The sequence below is a fragment of the Lissotriton helveticus genome, chromosome 4_1, assembly GCF_964261635.1.
Source record: "Lissotriton helveticus chromosome 4_1, aLisHel1.1, whole genome shotgun sequence".
NCBI lineage: Eukaryota > Metazoa > Chordata > Amphibia > Caudata > Salamandridae > Lissotriton > Lissotriton helveticus.
The window spans coordinates 1,321,326,993-1,321,343,299 of record NC_136063.1 but is presented as its reverse complement, the minus strand read 5'-3'; positions in this window follow the sequence as shown (position 1 = coordinate 1,321,343,299).

Here is a 16,307-nt window from a genome sequence, read left to right as displayed (position 1 = left end):
TTTCTAATGTAGGGTAACTTGATCCATAGTCAAGAACCAGCTCTGTGAGGCTGGAGAATCTAGTGTCATTTGGGAAACAAAGAGAAGCAAAATAAAAAAAGGCCAAAATAAAGTGCACTAAATGTGGCAGGCGTACAATAGTGGCTGCTACCAGACCAGGGTAGTAGGGCAAGTGCAGGGAGCTGGGGGGCAGGAGAGTTTAAATAAAAAAACCTGTGCCTGTCAGCCGCCATCTCTCCTCCATCCGCATTTTCCTGTCTCCGGTCTGCAGCAAGAGGCAGGAAGCAGCAATTCAGCGTTGTAATTGGTTGGAGCGCCACGGATCAGCGCCCAGTCTAGGGCACTGGGCATGTTCTCCATGCAGCCTGTAATGCAACCTTCATGGAGAAGATGTGAAGTGCGCATGAGTGTTTGGCCGCCCCGAGAGGGCCGGCCAAACAGTCATGTGCCTTTTTTGACTGGGCAAAGCACTCCTCCCCTGCTTCTCTGTAGTCGAAGCAGCCCTGCCCAAAAAGCTGCCACAGCAGAAAGAAACATAAAATGGTAATAACACAAGTTATTATCAGTTTATGTTTCTTTTACTTCACTGCTGTGAAGCAGTGGGGCGACGCTCCTCCGCCTTGTCGGAAGAGCTGTCACTGCAGGCGTATGGTGTTTGCCTCTGCTTGGCTCCATTTTTTGGTTGTACCTATCTCCGTTCTGTGATTTCTTTAGATATATACCAAAAAATAATAGTAATTGTTCATGGCCATTTCAGTAGATTTCTATTTATGTTTGTAAACAGTGGAACTTTTTTTGATTGCCCTTTAGGCCATTGGGTGATTTTCCTGCCAAGGGCAGTCATGCCACAGCCGGGTGTCCCTGGGCAGGAACATCTAGTAATGATTGTCACGTAATATGGGTCCAATCGTTTTTTTTTTAACAACAGATTTTAATGATTATCTGCAGTACCAGATGGGCCAAGCCCGACAAGAAACATATAAATGTTAGGCATATTGTAAAAGCTTTAGGTATTGCAAATTTTTCCCCCAGCAGGTCTGCAGAACATCAGACCGACAACCACCACGCACCCTCCCCCTAACTGCGCGCCATACATACCGTCACCAACATAGCACATACACATCGAATGAAATTCTGTCCACATTTACATGAGTCCCTCACATTGAACTGGTAAATCATTTACCACCAGCCGTTCTAGAGGATCTTGAGCCACGGGTCATGACATTAAGGACAAATCAATACGCCGATATTTGGCCTACTTGGCCCAGATGTTCCCATACGTTTGCGGGCAGCCCCTTGCCTGAAGCACTGCTACCTCCACTGACATACATCTATCCATGGCCTTCTTCCAATTTGCTACACCGGGTGGGGAGTATCCTTCCAGTGCTGTGCAATGTCACACTTTGCCAACATAAGGCCCAAGAACAAAAGGTGTTGTTTATATCTGTTTCCCCCAATGCCTTCTGTGCTGTGAAGGAGTGCCAATTTAGGGTCTGCAGGAATGTCCCATGCCAAAACCCGCCCCATGCAAAAAAGGACACCCGACCAGAAGTGTTGTAGTACCCCACAGCTCCACATTGTGTGAAGAAACGATCCCTCATCGGAATTGCAGCAGAGACAGAAGGGGGACTGAATGGCCCCTATCTTCCGTGAGGTATATCCTGTGGAGATATTTAAATTGGATAAGCCTGTACCTAGTGGAGACCACTGAGTACATAGGACTAGCCAGCGCCTTAGTCCAATCGTCATCTGTCAGAGCGGGCAAGTCTGCCTCTCATGCCGCTCTGGTCCGGTGTATATTGGTTTTCGAGTGTGTAGTGAGTGTTTGGTAGATTTGCTGGATTTTGTGGGCCCCCGGGTCACCCATCAACAGCCGGCCCTCCAGCGGGTGAAACTCGGGTAGAGACGTGAGATGTCGTATCAGGGGGGACAGGGCATGGCGGAGCTGCAAGTACCTATGGAACTGTGATTTATGAAGGTCAAAGTCTGCCTGCAACCTCTGAAAGGACTTAAGCGTGGAACCCTGCATAAAATCTCAGAGAGTGGATATCCAGATATCGTCCCTCCTATGGAAACCCTTTAGTGTCGAGACAGGCCAGAGGTGATATCCCAGCCAGAGGGGAGTAGCCCCGGTCAGCACACCCCACTAACCCATAGACCGAACCACCCGCCTCCATATCTGAATAACTGGCCGGCAGGCCGGGGGATGGTTCGCCACCGCGCCGGGATACTCTTGAGTATCTGTGCGCAATATAAATGTTTTATAACATAACATAACATAACATAACATAACATATGCCTCCAAGGACGAACTGCTGTATAAGTGGTGAAGCAGCGGGGTATCCGCCATGAAGAGCCTCTCCATAGCTTAGGCCGGATCCATCCGAGAACCATACGACCATTCATTAATTACCAGTAACAACGAAGCCCAATTATATGCCCATATATCGGCTGCTGCAATCCCACCGCAGTAAGTGGACTGGGTACATGTTATGAGTGCCACCCAGACCGCACCCCCTGCCACAGAAACCGATTCAGGAGTGCATTCATTTGGAGGAACCACGACGGGGGATTAGGATACGGATAATTCTGCAGCCTATATAGTACATGTGGTAAAGACACCATTTTGAAAATGGCAGACCTACCGTATAGCAAAAGGGGCTGATGGGAACACACCATATGGGTCCAATCTTAACCACCAACTTAATTCTGAATAAATCTGAATCTGATCTTTGAGTTTAAAAGGAGCGATCCAGTGAAAAAATTCTATTTACACAAACCTTCATTTCTAACAAACACCAACAATAGGCATTCCAGAAATCTCCTTTTGACTGATGATGTTTGCATGGGGTTTGAGATCTAATGTGGCATCATTCAGTGAATGGTTCCCTTAACTGTAGACTTTAAATATCCTTACTGCTAAAGCCCTTTCTCTGAATACTGTAGATACTTAAGTATGTAGGGCTTTAATATTTCCCTGCCTTTTGTGACTAGCACGTACCTTATGTACTCCTGGGATCTGTGACTTCCCACGTAGGAGATATCAGGAATGCACATGCTTTCAGCGGAGTATCCTCCGCTGTGGGGGGAGCGTCACCCCCGCTGAAAAACAGGTAAAATACAATGATAATAAAACTAATTTATCATTTCATTTATTTTTCGTGACCCGCTAGAACCAGCCAAGCCTGGGCGGGGCAAGCCATGATGACTGCAGGGGAGGAAGGTGCACACTGTAAGATGGCTGGCCAGACCGTCATGCGCACTTAGGTTTCTTCAATCCAGCTGTGTTCCACGGCCGAGTTGGAGAAAAAGCGCAGACTCCCAGGCACTGTCTGAGCAGCAAACTGAGCCACTCCGACCAATCCAGGCTCTGCTCTCATGCTATGGAGAGCAGTGCGGGAGTGGGTGGGAAGCATGTACTGGTAATCGACGGACTGCTGGGACACCATCAGGAGAGAAGAGAAGCACCGAGGCGGACAGCAGCGTAGGTGGAAGAACAGGTAAGTTTTTATTACATTTGTATTATTTCCCTAATCCCCTGTCCCGTTCCCCCATCCCCCGCCTCCACACTTGAGTTTTGCGGCGGCCACCACTGCATGCTTTTGTTCTACACATCGCACTGACTGGTGGTTCTCTGCATATATTCTAGGTACAGCATCTCTCTCTTATCAGATCCTTCCTAATAATGAACTGGAATCTTATCCCTAATTTCAGTACAAGGACCATTTCAAATGTTGATGTCAACTATTTCACATAACATTCTGGGTCACTTTTCACCATGTGAGGAGGGTCTTTTTCTAAAAGATGAAGCAATGTTTAAGCCAAATGTGCAACTCCCTGTCTTTATGTCTGAGGAGACATAGTTCCTATATTTCTTCCATGTTACTACAGAACTTGAGACTCTGTAGCAAAGTACAAAATGCAAATGCCAAGGATCCAGGATCCTGTGACGGTCACGCAGAGGTCAGAAGCAGGAATATGCTGGTGTTGCCACAGCGGCACCACCGAGCATATTCTGAATTGCCTCTCCACTGCCCTTTTAATGGTGGTGAGGCTGCCACGAGAAGGGTGGCAGATGGTATAGGCAGGATAGGCAAGGAAAATCAGGAGGGGGCTTGGCAATTATATATCATAACTCCCTAAAGGCTATATTCCAGCATATTCAGATGGAGACCTGCGAAGCCCTTTCTTTTAATTTTACTCTCTCCAATCACCATTCGTTCAAAGGTTGCCTATTGTATAGACCACCAGGGACAACAAATGCTTTTTTAACCGCGGTGGGATCTGTCTTAGAGGTAAGTCTGTGCGAGGAGGCCTTTACCATGATAGGAGATTTTAATTTTCACTTGGAAAATGTAAATGATTCCCAGACTATGGCTCTGTTAGACTTGATGGTGGGAGGTCACCTAAAGCAATTGGTGGTGAGTCCCACTCATACCGCAGGACATTTGTTGGATGGTATATGTTCTAACCATCCATCATTAGAGTTTACTGGGTCATGGCCAGTTGCTTGGTCTGACCATGTGGCGGTGAGGTTTGAACTAACACACAGGAAACTTACTAATGTAGAACAGGGCAGCAAAGGAGTAAAGGCTGGTAGAGCTTGGAATAAGCTGGTTGGGTCAAGCTTGGAGAAGCTCCTACTGGCCTCCATGCAGGAGCTCCCTTCAGAGGTGGAAGAAGCCGCCTCTGCCTATATGGGATGGATAGAACAAGCATGTGCTACTTTAGTGCCATTAAATAGAGCCTTCCCCTCGGCCCCTTGGTACACGGATGACCTTAGAAAGCTTGAATTAGGCTGTAAAAGGTTGAAAAGGGATTGACGCAAAGGCTACAAAGAAAAAGATAAGCTGAACTTAAATCGGAGCCTCCTTGAATACAAGAAAAGGATCTTTCCTGCGAAACAAGAGTATTTTACAAGCCGGATTAATTTGGCCAGTAATTTGCCAAAGGAACTATTTAGAACAGTCTCCTGCCTTGCTTCCCCGAAAGTGCCGGGACCTCAACCTAGTCAAGAGTTGTGTGAGGCACTGGCCAAGTTCTTTCTGGCCAAAGTTGAAACTATTTTTAACGTCTTCGTGGAGGCAGACAGGAGCGACCCACTTAGCTTCAGCCAGAATGTCGAAGTGGGAGAGTTCCAGGGACCCAGGTTAGAGCAGTTTATGTCGGTGAGCATGGAGGAGACAAATAAACTGCTTCATGCGGTGAAATCAGGCTCCCCCTATGACCCGTGTCCTGCAACGGTAGCCAAGATGGCATCCGTACCTATTGCCGCAGCATTAACAACGATCTTCAATAATATGTTTGCGACTGGACTCTTTCCTTCATGTTGGAAACAAGCGTCCGTCCTTCCACTGCTTAAAAAAGCTAATTTGGATATAACTGACCCTAATAATAATCGCCCTATTTCGAGGCTTCCATTACCAGCCAAACTGATTGAAAAAACTATGAATCTTCAACTCAGTGCATTTCTAGGGGCCGTTCAGGCCCTAGACCCCTCCCAACATGGGTTCATAGTACCGAGTCCGCTCTGATTAAGGCAACGGAGGAAATCAGAGAAGTGCTGGACCTCGGAGGTAGAGTGGCGTTGGTCCTATTGGATTTATTCGCTGCCTTCGATACGGTACATCACGGGATTCTGATGGACCGGCTGAAGAAATGTGGGGTACAAGGGAAAGCATGGGACATCTTGAAAGCTTTCTTAACCATCAGAGTTCAGTGTGTGGCAATGGGCGACCATGTATCAAAACCTTTTGTGTTGCCCTGCGGTGTTCCGCAGGGCTCTTCCCTAAGCCCCACACTGTTTAACTTATATGTTACCTCGCTGGCCCCTATTGTCAGGTCATTTGGTTTTGATTTAACATCCTATGCAGATGACACACAAATTGTGGTGTCACTGTTACCTGGCAAGGAGGAAGGAGTAGCCATGCAATTTCAGGAATGTATGTTGGCAGTGGGGAGATGGATGGCTGATAATTGCCTCAAATTAACTACAACAAAAACGGAAGTCATCATATTCAGCGCAAAGGAGGACTTCTGGAGTCCAGGCTGGTGGCCTGAGGAGATAGGTACCCCGCCCCTTCCTGTTGCTAAGGTGAAGAACCTGGGCATCTTAATTGACAATCAATTAACCTTCAGGCCCCAGGTCAACGCCGTAGCATCATCGGTTTATTTTATAATTAAAATGATTCGGAAGATCCTCCCGTTCCTCCCGGAGAGCTGTAAAAAAACAGTTATAACTGCTTTAGTGCTGTCCCATCTAGATTATTGCAACAGCCTGCTTCTGAATCCCCAACAGGGGCTGCTAAACAAAATGCAGGTGTTGCAAAATGCGGCAGCCAGACTTCTAACGGGCATACTGAAGTATGCCTCCATCTCGTCCGAAATCACAAATCTACACTGGTTGCCAGTGCGGAAGCGGATCGCTTTTAAGGCCTTGTGTCGGGTCTTTAAGGCCCTGCAAGGCCTAGGGCCTGCCTGCCTGAAGGAGTACTTTCAATGGTACATTCCTGCCAGATATTTAAGGTCCACGGGGCTGCGGTTGGTTAAAGTCCCTCGTATAAAGAAAGCTCGGTGGGGAGGTAGGAACTTTGTGTTGGGGGCAACGAAGACCTGGAATGCCCTGCCCCACGCCTTGAGGAACATGACAGATTTGATGGCTTTCAGGAGAGGCATTAAAACCTGGCTGTTTTCACAATAATTCCCATTCTGGCTTAACCTTTAGGAGTATTCATCTAGCGCCAGGACACCTCCGGGTAACAGGGCGCTGTATAAATGCCAAAAATAAATAAATAAATAAATAAATGAGAAGGGTGGCAGAGAGGAAACTAAGGGGACTCAAACAGGGCGCCCCTGTAATTGCAGCCTCTTTCCAGCATGGAGTGGCATGCACGACATGGTGCATGCCATACTGTGCAGGAATGGGCAGTCGGTGCTCTGACAGCGGCGGTCTGCATGTTAGGCTCTCCTATGAGCCTAACAGACTGCCACCATCAGACTGCTGCAGCACCGCCTGCAAGACCAGGATTTTACTCCTAATCTGGCGGGTAAATGCACCACAGCTTTGGCAATCCTACAGTGGACAGCGCAGTGATGGCACCGCTGGAGGACTGCCTAAGTCGTAATGAAGCCGTTAGTCATAGGCTAATAAACAAATCTGGGTGGGACAATGATTCCAAGTTAAAACTTCATATGTTAATTCAAAAATATAATCACCACAGAAAGCAAAAAGTAATTAGTTAGAGCATTATGAATCAGCTACAATAAAATTGTCACAGGATAATTCTGAAGGAGGACAATCATAAGGTCAGCCTCTAAAGGAAACTCAAGGAAAGAACTAAGTATAAAGCAAATAAATAGACTGGCATAGGGTCTGTTCAGTCAACAGGCCAAGAAACTCTAAGTATAACGTAGTAAACAGACTAGGCCAGAGTCTGTCTTCTGAGGAAACCCGGAAAGACCTGTCTCTTCTCCAAACTAAAGTATCTTTCATAAGATTTCAGAAGACAAGCTGCATGCATTTAATAACCTGAAACAACATGACATGGTTGAACTAGCAATGTTACAAATGAATAAACCAATCAATATTGTAGTAAAAACAATATTTATAGAGACAACTGCTACCTAATGCATCTCATTGGTTAGACTACACAAAATAATTAAGGAAATAAACTGACATTTTGTGTAACACAGCATTGCAAATGTTTGTTCAGCTAATGAATGACATACAAAGAACATTGGCAGGAAACCTTGATAAGTTTTAAAATAAGGGAAAACCCTAAATATTGCTTACATTACAAACACTACAGTTCAAGTTTCTTTTTTAATGATTTTCCTGAAATAGAAAAACACACAAGCATATATATATATAGAGAGAGAAAAGCCTTGCTCAGTTATAATAAATGCACACTAATGCACACAATGCGGTCTTAATAGCTCAAACCCCCAACGCTTTTTGCAATGGATTGCTTTGTTCTTTTTATGTTAAACCTTGTGCTTGTGGACCTGGTACAAAAAACTTTAAATAGACTTATCACTAAAGGCCAGTCATTGGTCAGTGTCAAAAATGTAGCTACCAGGGAATCACTTTCAACTCCCTAGGTACTTGGTAATCCCAGATGACCTCTTGCCTCCTGCAGCTTAGTAGATCCGCGGAAACAGTTTTTAACCTTTCCAGTCCCTTACTCAAAGGTAATATTTCACCTTTGTTAAAAATATATAATGCTCATTGTATCCCAGGGGAAATGTATGGGATAGAGGTTTGGGGTTACCAAAATGTTTCCTTACCCGAGGGTGAGAAAAACCGCATTTGCCGGAGGTTTTTATACCTCCCTCCAACAGCTTTGAATTATATTGCTCATGCGGAGCTAAACCAGCTATACATTGAGGATGGAGTTCATTTGGCGCCCCTGTTGCTCTGGGTGAGCGTTTGAACTATTCCTCATGCCAAGCTCTGCAGAGATATCATCTTGAACTGTGTTGGCTTGAGGAATGAATGCACAATATTGTGGCTGAGTTACATATCAAGTTCACTAAAGGCCCTTGGGCTATCCTCTCTCTTTTCCTCTCCTACTAATATAAAGAAAGAAAATAAATTGCTGGTTAAGAAATTATATTAACAGTCCTGTGAAGACACCAGACTGGCAGTGGAGACCATGACATGAAGAGTGTTATTTCACCTTCTCCTGAGCCAGATTTTTATCTCTTGCTTGAATTAACACACTGGGAGAGACTTCTGTTCTTCCAATTTGGATCCAGTACTGGCTTTTGTCCTTTGCTGAATCGTATGCCACTATGGGGAATTCTGCTCCATCCTATCCCTGTGATGGCATCTCGGAACAGTCCTTGTTGATTATATGTTTTGGTACCTGTATAAATCATCACAAAAACACTTTTTTAAACTACTGTTAAGAACCCTCGGCCGTCGCAGGTGTAAAGAAGATCTATATCACCTGCAATTGCTGAATACTCAAATATCTGCTTCAATTATTTTTTTTTAAAGCTGCTATTAGAGGTAGAAGAACCAGGGAGGGTTAATATTTCTCCCTGAACTGAGAGGCAGTTTTCCCTTATTGACGGTATATTAGCATTGAGGGATCTTAATCTCCTATTATTGTGTAAATTAGAATCTTAGAGCTCTCATTTTTCTGATCTGTACTTCTGCTGTTTTATGATTTTTGCCCATTGATGATGGTCCAATTGTGGAATTTAATAATGATGGACTATTATGTGTGGTATGTTCTTTCTCTTTGTCTTTTTTGGCCTGACCAGCCGAATAAAGATCTATTGAATTGAATTGAATTGAAATGTGCACTATTATTCTGCAAATGTGAATAGCTGACAATTTCCCTGTAGAGAAAGGCTTATCTCACAATCCAAAATCTGAAAGAGTGGAGTCACTAAGGGGGTCATTAGGATGACGGGCGGACTTTGTCCGACCGCCATCCTGTCGGAATTCGGGACCGCCCGCCATAAGGGCGGGGGTCCCGTGGGGGTTATTAGGATGTGCCCACCACAGTGGCGGGTACATCCTGCATTTTTAGCATTGTGGCGGGTGGTGCTCTCTGCACCGCCCGCCACAATGCTAAAAATGCATTTCAGCATTTGCATTAACAAAGCGGCAGGCACCACGCGATGCAAATGAAGGGGGGTACCACAGGTACCCCTGTGTGCACCCCCCACCTATACTTCACTCTGGGGGCCCGCAGGGGGCCCCCAGAGGGAAGACCGCATGCCTTTCTGTGGCGGCATCGCCGCTGCGGAAAAGCACCTAAACACAACCATCATAATATGGCTGGCGGTGTCTGATAGACACCACCACCATATTAAACCTTTTCCACCCCGGCGGCACGGCGACCGGGGCGGAAAAGCGGCGGACGGTCTTTCCGTCCGCCGAGGTCCCCCCCGCCATATATATGGCGGGGGTGAAAACGAGTGTGGATGACGGGCAGATTGCTACCGCCAGCCTGGCGGGGGCAATCCGCCCGACATCATAATGGGCCCCTTAGTCTCACATTGGGCCTCATTTATGAGGATTTGGCACAGGGCAGTGGCACAAGGAATCTTGCTGCTCTGCCTTGCGTCAAAAGAAAAGGGCAGGAATACACTGTATCTTTCAGCTATGGCGCATTCCTGTCCTTTTCCCCAGTTCTGGCGCACAATGGGCCGCCATGCACCAACACAGACCCCCTTGATGCCATGGTGCAAGGCTGTCTGCATTGTAGGGGTGATTGGTTTTGTGCAAGAAAGGACACCTTTCTGCACAAAAACAATCCAAGATGTGTTTTCCTGTTTCTATGTGTGTTGCAGCACACACAGAAAAAGGGAAAAATTAGGAGAAATAGAGATATTTCTCCTTGTTGCTCCTCCCTAACGCCTCCCCTGTGGTGGCGTTAGAATCTGACGCAATCCTAGGTTTATGATTCTTCGTAACTCTGGGAATGCTTCAGATTCCGTATGTCGTATTACAAAAAACAATGGTCCCAAACGTTAGAGACAATAAGGCAATCCAGATAAATATAGACCAGAATTGGAATATATATTTTACTGTCCAGCCGGACAGACTTTTTAATAGCATAAATAGTAATATATATCAGAGATTTAGTCAGAACAATTTACCAAGCGGGACACAGCCTGTGTCCAGCTATCACAAATACAAAACCAAATGACATACATACAAAGGCAAAAAGGAGGGCAGTCTGCAAATATTCCACAGTTATGACAGACAGTGATATAAAAAGTACACTTTTCTGTGATCTTTCTAATACAATATTCCAATCATCAAGTGTAATAATGTCGATGACGTTTCGATCTTTTAAATTTCAGATCATCATCAGGACTTATGAATACATGCCTCGATGTTAGAACAAGGGGACAGGGTTGTCAAAGGGATAGATATGGGACCCGGATAATTATGTCCGATATCTTGTCCAATTCTCTGTTCCAAATAAGGGGAACAGGTCCCATATTCATGTAGGTTGCCAGTCGAAACCAAATGAAGAGACCAGCCGTATGGCCAAAGTCCGCCGCAATGGGGGGATCTGGAGGACAAACGAGTGAATACTCGCAGCCTTTTGTATTTGTGATAGCTGGACACAGGCTGTGTCCCGCTTGGTAAATTGTTCTGACTAAATCTCTGATATATATTACTATTTATGCTATTAAAAAGTCTGTCCGGCTGGACAGTAAAATATAGATTCCAATTCTGGTCTATATTTATCTGGATTGCCTTATTGTCTCTAACGTTTGGAACCATTGTTTTTTGTAATACGATATACTCCAAAGGTCCCAGACTAATTGCTACTTTTGGGTTCCCTTGTTTTTTATAATCAGATTCCGTATGTGTCGCGTGCGAAGGTCCACACCAGCCACCATGGAAAGTCCCTTTCATGCAGTGTTCTGTGTGAAAGGGGCACATATTTACAAGGCCGTGAAAAAAAACGTAAAGTGGCTTTGCGTGGCCTTGTAAATATGTTACAGGACATTGAGCACTCGGAGCCTCAAAAAAGTGATGCTCTGGCAGTGCATAAGAGATGTTAGGGGCCTAGTAAATGAAGCCCTCTGTGCTTAATTTGAGCAAGTGGTTGCTGGTGGAGGGGCACCGGCACTTATTTTTGAGGACCGGAACTTATTTTCACGCATCAGATATTTGTTGATTGCAAAAGACGGAAAAACACAGTGATCGGAAAGACAGAGAAAGAGAAAGAAGACAAAACGGTCACAAAGAGACAAAAGCAGGACTCTGCAAGGGGGAGAAAAGGGAGCAGGGAGTCTCTGGTAGTGAATTAAAAGCCACCAGTCTTTGGTATGCAGCAGGCCGATGATTAATTGCACCAGTCGCGGCATATGAGAAGGGCTTCGGGTGACGAGAATCTTTCTTTTACAAATTAACCACTGCTCACCTTCACACCGAATTTCATACTAGCCAACCAGAGTCGTAATTTGTGTAGAAACTTGTTGATGTCAGTCCCATCTGTGCTTAAAAGGAATCCTGATGCTTATCTGAAGAGTACGTGAACAAGCATCTCTAGAAGAATACGTAAACAGGTATTTCTCCTCACCCAGCTTCAGCAATGCTAGGTATCAGCTTCTTCAAACAATACAATCTGAATAAAAGTCAAGGAGTGGCCCTTTCACACCACGTCATGAAATACCCTGAGGAAATGTCAGAAAAGTAAAACGACTTCACCTCAGCAGCATCTCCAGAAAGACAGGTTTTTAATGTTCACTCAGGACCTTCTCTCACAATCAGCTTCACTCGTCAACTCTAAGCTGATACCTGACACTAGAATCAAAACTTCAGCACAATGGAGCAGCAGCACATGGCATCCATAATCCTCGGCCACAGACTGCTGTCAGGCATGTAGCACACTTACTCGGTATAGCTGAAACTAGTTAGTCTCCCAGGGGAGAGGATGTGTCCTGACGGCTAGATTGCTGATTTTGGAGCTGGAAACCAAGGTTCGAGCCTCGGGGTCACGTCCACATCCTGTGATTCTGGGCAGATAACTTGGTCTCCCCATCCCTACCAAAAAATGAATGTGTCCTTGTGTAACATAATCAGTGCTCATGTAAAGCGCTCCAATACCTTTGGGTCGAGTGCGTGCTATATAAATCTGCAAAGAAAAAAATAATATAAACGAAAAATCATATTGAGAAACCTGGTGAGGAAAAAGCTACTACCTCTATCATACTTGAAAAAATACAAGTGCTGTGTGAAAATATTCACGTTCGCTAAACATGGCGTTTGGAAGATTGTGCTCCAAGTGGCTATTTTCCATTTATTAGGAAACTAGGGCCCAGATTTAGCAAAGGTTTGCATCACCCTTGGACCACGCAAGGGGGCGCAGGGCAACGCAAAACATAGAGTGAGATGTATCAAGCCATGCAAGGCCACCTTACATGGCCCTAAGTGGCTTAGTAAATCTTGTGGAACCCAAGGAAGCGCAAGTCTCTGCTTTGCCCTACTCTGCCCCATGTGTGGAGCGTGGGTGTTCCCATGCATCCACTCATGGATTTTGGCGCACTACCATATTTACCATGGGAATGCATCAAAATGCTACGCCTTCCCAGGTGAGATGTAACAAGGAGAAATATGTTTATTTATCTTTGCTTTTCCTATGTATGCTGTATTCTGCACAACATGTAGAAACAAGGACACCCCTCGGAGGATTGTTTTTGTGCAGGAAGGAGTTTCTTCCTGCACAAAAACAATTCCACCTGCAATGCAGGTACCCTCGCACCATGGTGCAAGTGTTCCTGCGCTGGTATGCATTACATAGTGCGCCAGTGCAAGGAAAGGACAGGAATGCGCATTTAATATTAAATATGGAGCATACCTGTCCTCTACCTGTCATGCAACGCAGCGCAGCAAGTTGTCTTGCTGCACCGTGTTGTGTGACATTTTGATAGATCTCCCTCTAGGTCTTTAATTTAACTTAGGTATTGAAGTTTAAAATATGAATACAATTAAAAATAAATTAGTATAATATTAAAGAATTCATATAAGGTAAAGTAAAAATAAATACAAATATATACATAAAAAATTACATAAACAAATTATAAAATAAATTACATTCAAATTATTAATACCAATAAAAATAATAAACATATGTAGATAACATATAGAGGCTTAAATAAAAACAAGAATTGCTAACAATTTAAATATACAATAAATAAGAATGATTTAATTTTCTAATAAAATAAACATATTTAAAAAACTAGGTAAACATTACAATAAATATTACCACTCCTAACTAAGCAGTACTAGGGTAATTGCAGGTCTTTGCCAGCGTCAAATTTACTATTTCCACTCCAATTTGAGCAACAGTAGGGAAAGTGTTGGACTTTGAAGGGGTAAGATTTAGCATTGGACTCCAACCACACAAACAGTAGGGAAAATGTTGGATTTTGTAGGGGTCAGAATTATTATTCCCAGTCCAATCTAAACAACATTAGGGAAAGTGTTAGATTTAGGAGGGGTTAGATTTACTATTGCCAGTTCAATTTGAGCAACTTTAGAGAGTGTTTTGTACTTTGGAGGGGTCAGATTTACTCCAATCTAAGCAGCAGTAGGGAAATGGTTGTTGGTCTTTGAAAGGATCAGATTTGTATTTCCACCCTTAAATTTGTTAAATAAAATATTGATAATGGACCAATATTGTTTAAGTATATTTAAAATATAATACTCATCCATTAAATATAAAACAAATAAAATTATATTTAAGGCATTTCATATTACAAATACAAAATCTTTAAATAAAGGAAACATATTTTCAATAAAAACACTTAAGAACCTTGCTAATTTAAATACCAAAAAGCTGACAATTAAAGCTAACAAAAACAAATAATATTCAAACGAAAAATTATTATTATTACATAAAAAACAAAAACATTATTTATTTATTTTATTTGTTCAACTTATTAAGCGCACTATCACCTAGCAGGTATCCTGGCGCTGAGCAGCCAAAAATAGGGGGGTGGGGGGGGGAAGGGTCCCACCGGGCAGGTCATCTAGGTCTTCGGAAACAGGCAAGTTTTCACCTGTCTCCTAAATGGGAGAAGTTCTCTGATTTGTCAAATATCACAGGGAAGTTTATTCCACAATCTAGCAGCAGCTACTTCCAAGGACCTGCCTCCTGACCTGGCTCTCCTGAAGTTGGGCACCTTCACTAGTCTAGCTGAGGACGAGCGAAGCAATCTTGCTGGAGTATACCAATCAAACTTTTTCCGCAGAGGCTTTGGTCCACTCCCATGAAGGGCTTTAAAAACCAGGCAGAGTGATTTAAAATGCACTCTCTGTCTCACAGGAAGCCAGTGGAGCTTGGCAAGGGCAGCAGATGCAGAACACCTTCTTGATAAGCCAAGCACCAGCTTCGCGGTCGCTGATTGGATCCTTTGTAGCCTATCCAAGAGAAAATAAGGAGCATCTAAAAGGAGGGCATTACAGTAGTCAAGCCTACTTAAAATTGTGCACCTTGCTACTGTAGCACGTGCCTGATAAGGTAAGAGGGGAAAGATCTTACGAAGGGACCTAATAATAGCAAAACAGGTGGCTGTAGTTTTTATAACCTGAGCTTCCAAAGAGAGCCTGCAGTCGAACATAATGCCCAAGTTGCGAGCACTTTTTATCGGCTGCACAGCATTAGAGAAGCCAGAGGGCCAAAAATTGTCCGGGAGAGGGAGAGGACGGGAGATATTATTCGCAGCGCACACCACCACCTCAGTTTTGCCGGCATTGAATTGTAAGGAATTGGTCCGAAGCCATCGGGCAGTATCCTGCAAGCAATCATGAAAGATCTCGATTGAAATTGAGTCCTCTCCTTCAAAGGAGAGGATCATCTGGGTGTCATCCGCGTAGTTCACCGTGTCAATATTATAGGATTTTATAACCGCAATCAAAGGTTTTAAGTAAATATTAAAAAGGATAGGACTGATTGCCGATCCTTGCGGCACACCAAACTGCACATTAGAGAAGGCTGATTGAAAAGGGGGGAGAGAGACTGCCTGCTGTCTATCATGCAGAAAAGAGCGGAACCAGCGTAAAGCACAGCCTCTCACTCCTGCCTCGCTAAGTCTTCCCTGCAAAATCTCATGGTCCACCGTATCGAAGGCGGCAGACAGGTCAAGCAGAATCAATATAGCTGACTGGCCCCTGTCTGTCCGCCCTCGAAGTTTGTCCATGACTGTCACCAGAGCGGTCTCTGTTCCATGTGCCGGCCGGAAGCCGAACCGAACTTCTTCCAGCCAGTTATGTTGTTCTAGATGCTCAGAGAGAGTAATGGCGACAGAACGTTCTACAATTTTAGCTGGAAATGGTAGCAAAGAAATTGGCCTGTAATTTTTAGAGCAGTCAGGATCTAGAGACAGCTTCTTCAGCAATGGTGATACTAATGCTTGTTTCCATTGTCTGGGGACAACTCCGCTCTCCAGCGACTGATTACAGATCAACCGAAGGGTGGGGAGGAGGTCCTGCTCATGTTCTTTCCAGATCTTATGTGGCACTGGGTCCAAAATGGATCCAGAAGTAATACTGTGCGCTATACGGTTGAAATCCTCTGTGGAGAGCGGTCCAAGCTCGGTCAGGGTTTCAGCATCCTGCCACCCCAAACCATTATCCATGCCCTTTGGCTCATCCTCAGATGGGGTTTCTGGGGTCTTAATTCCAGGGTTCCTGGTGGCCGGCTGCCCAACCCCAAGATCCTTAATGATTGATTGGAATTTTTTTTAAAGAAACTAGCCAAGTTTTCACAGAGGTCCTGGGAGGGAACTATTTCGTTCTTAGCACAATCAGGGTTTGTAATGCTGTT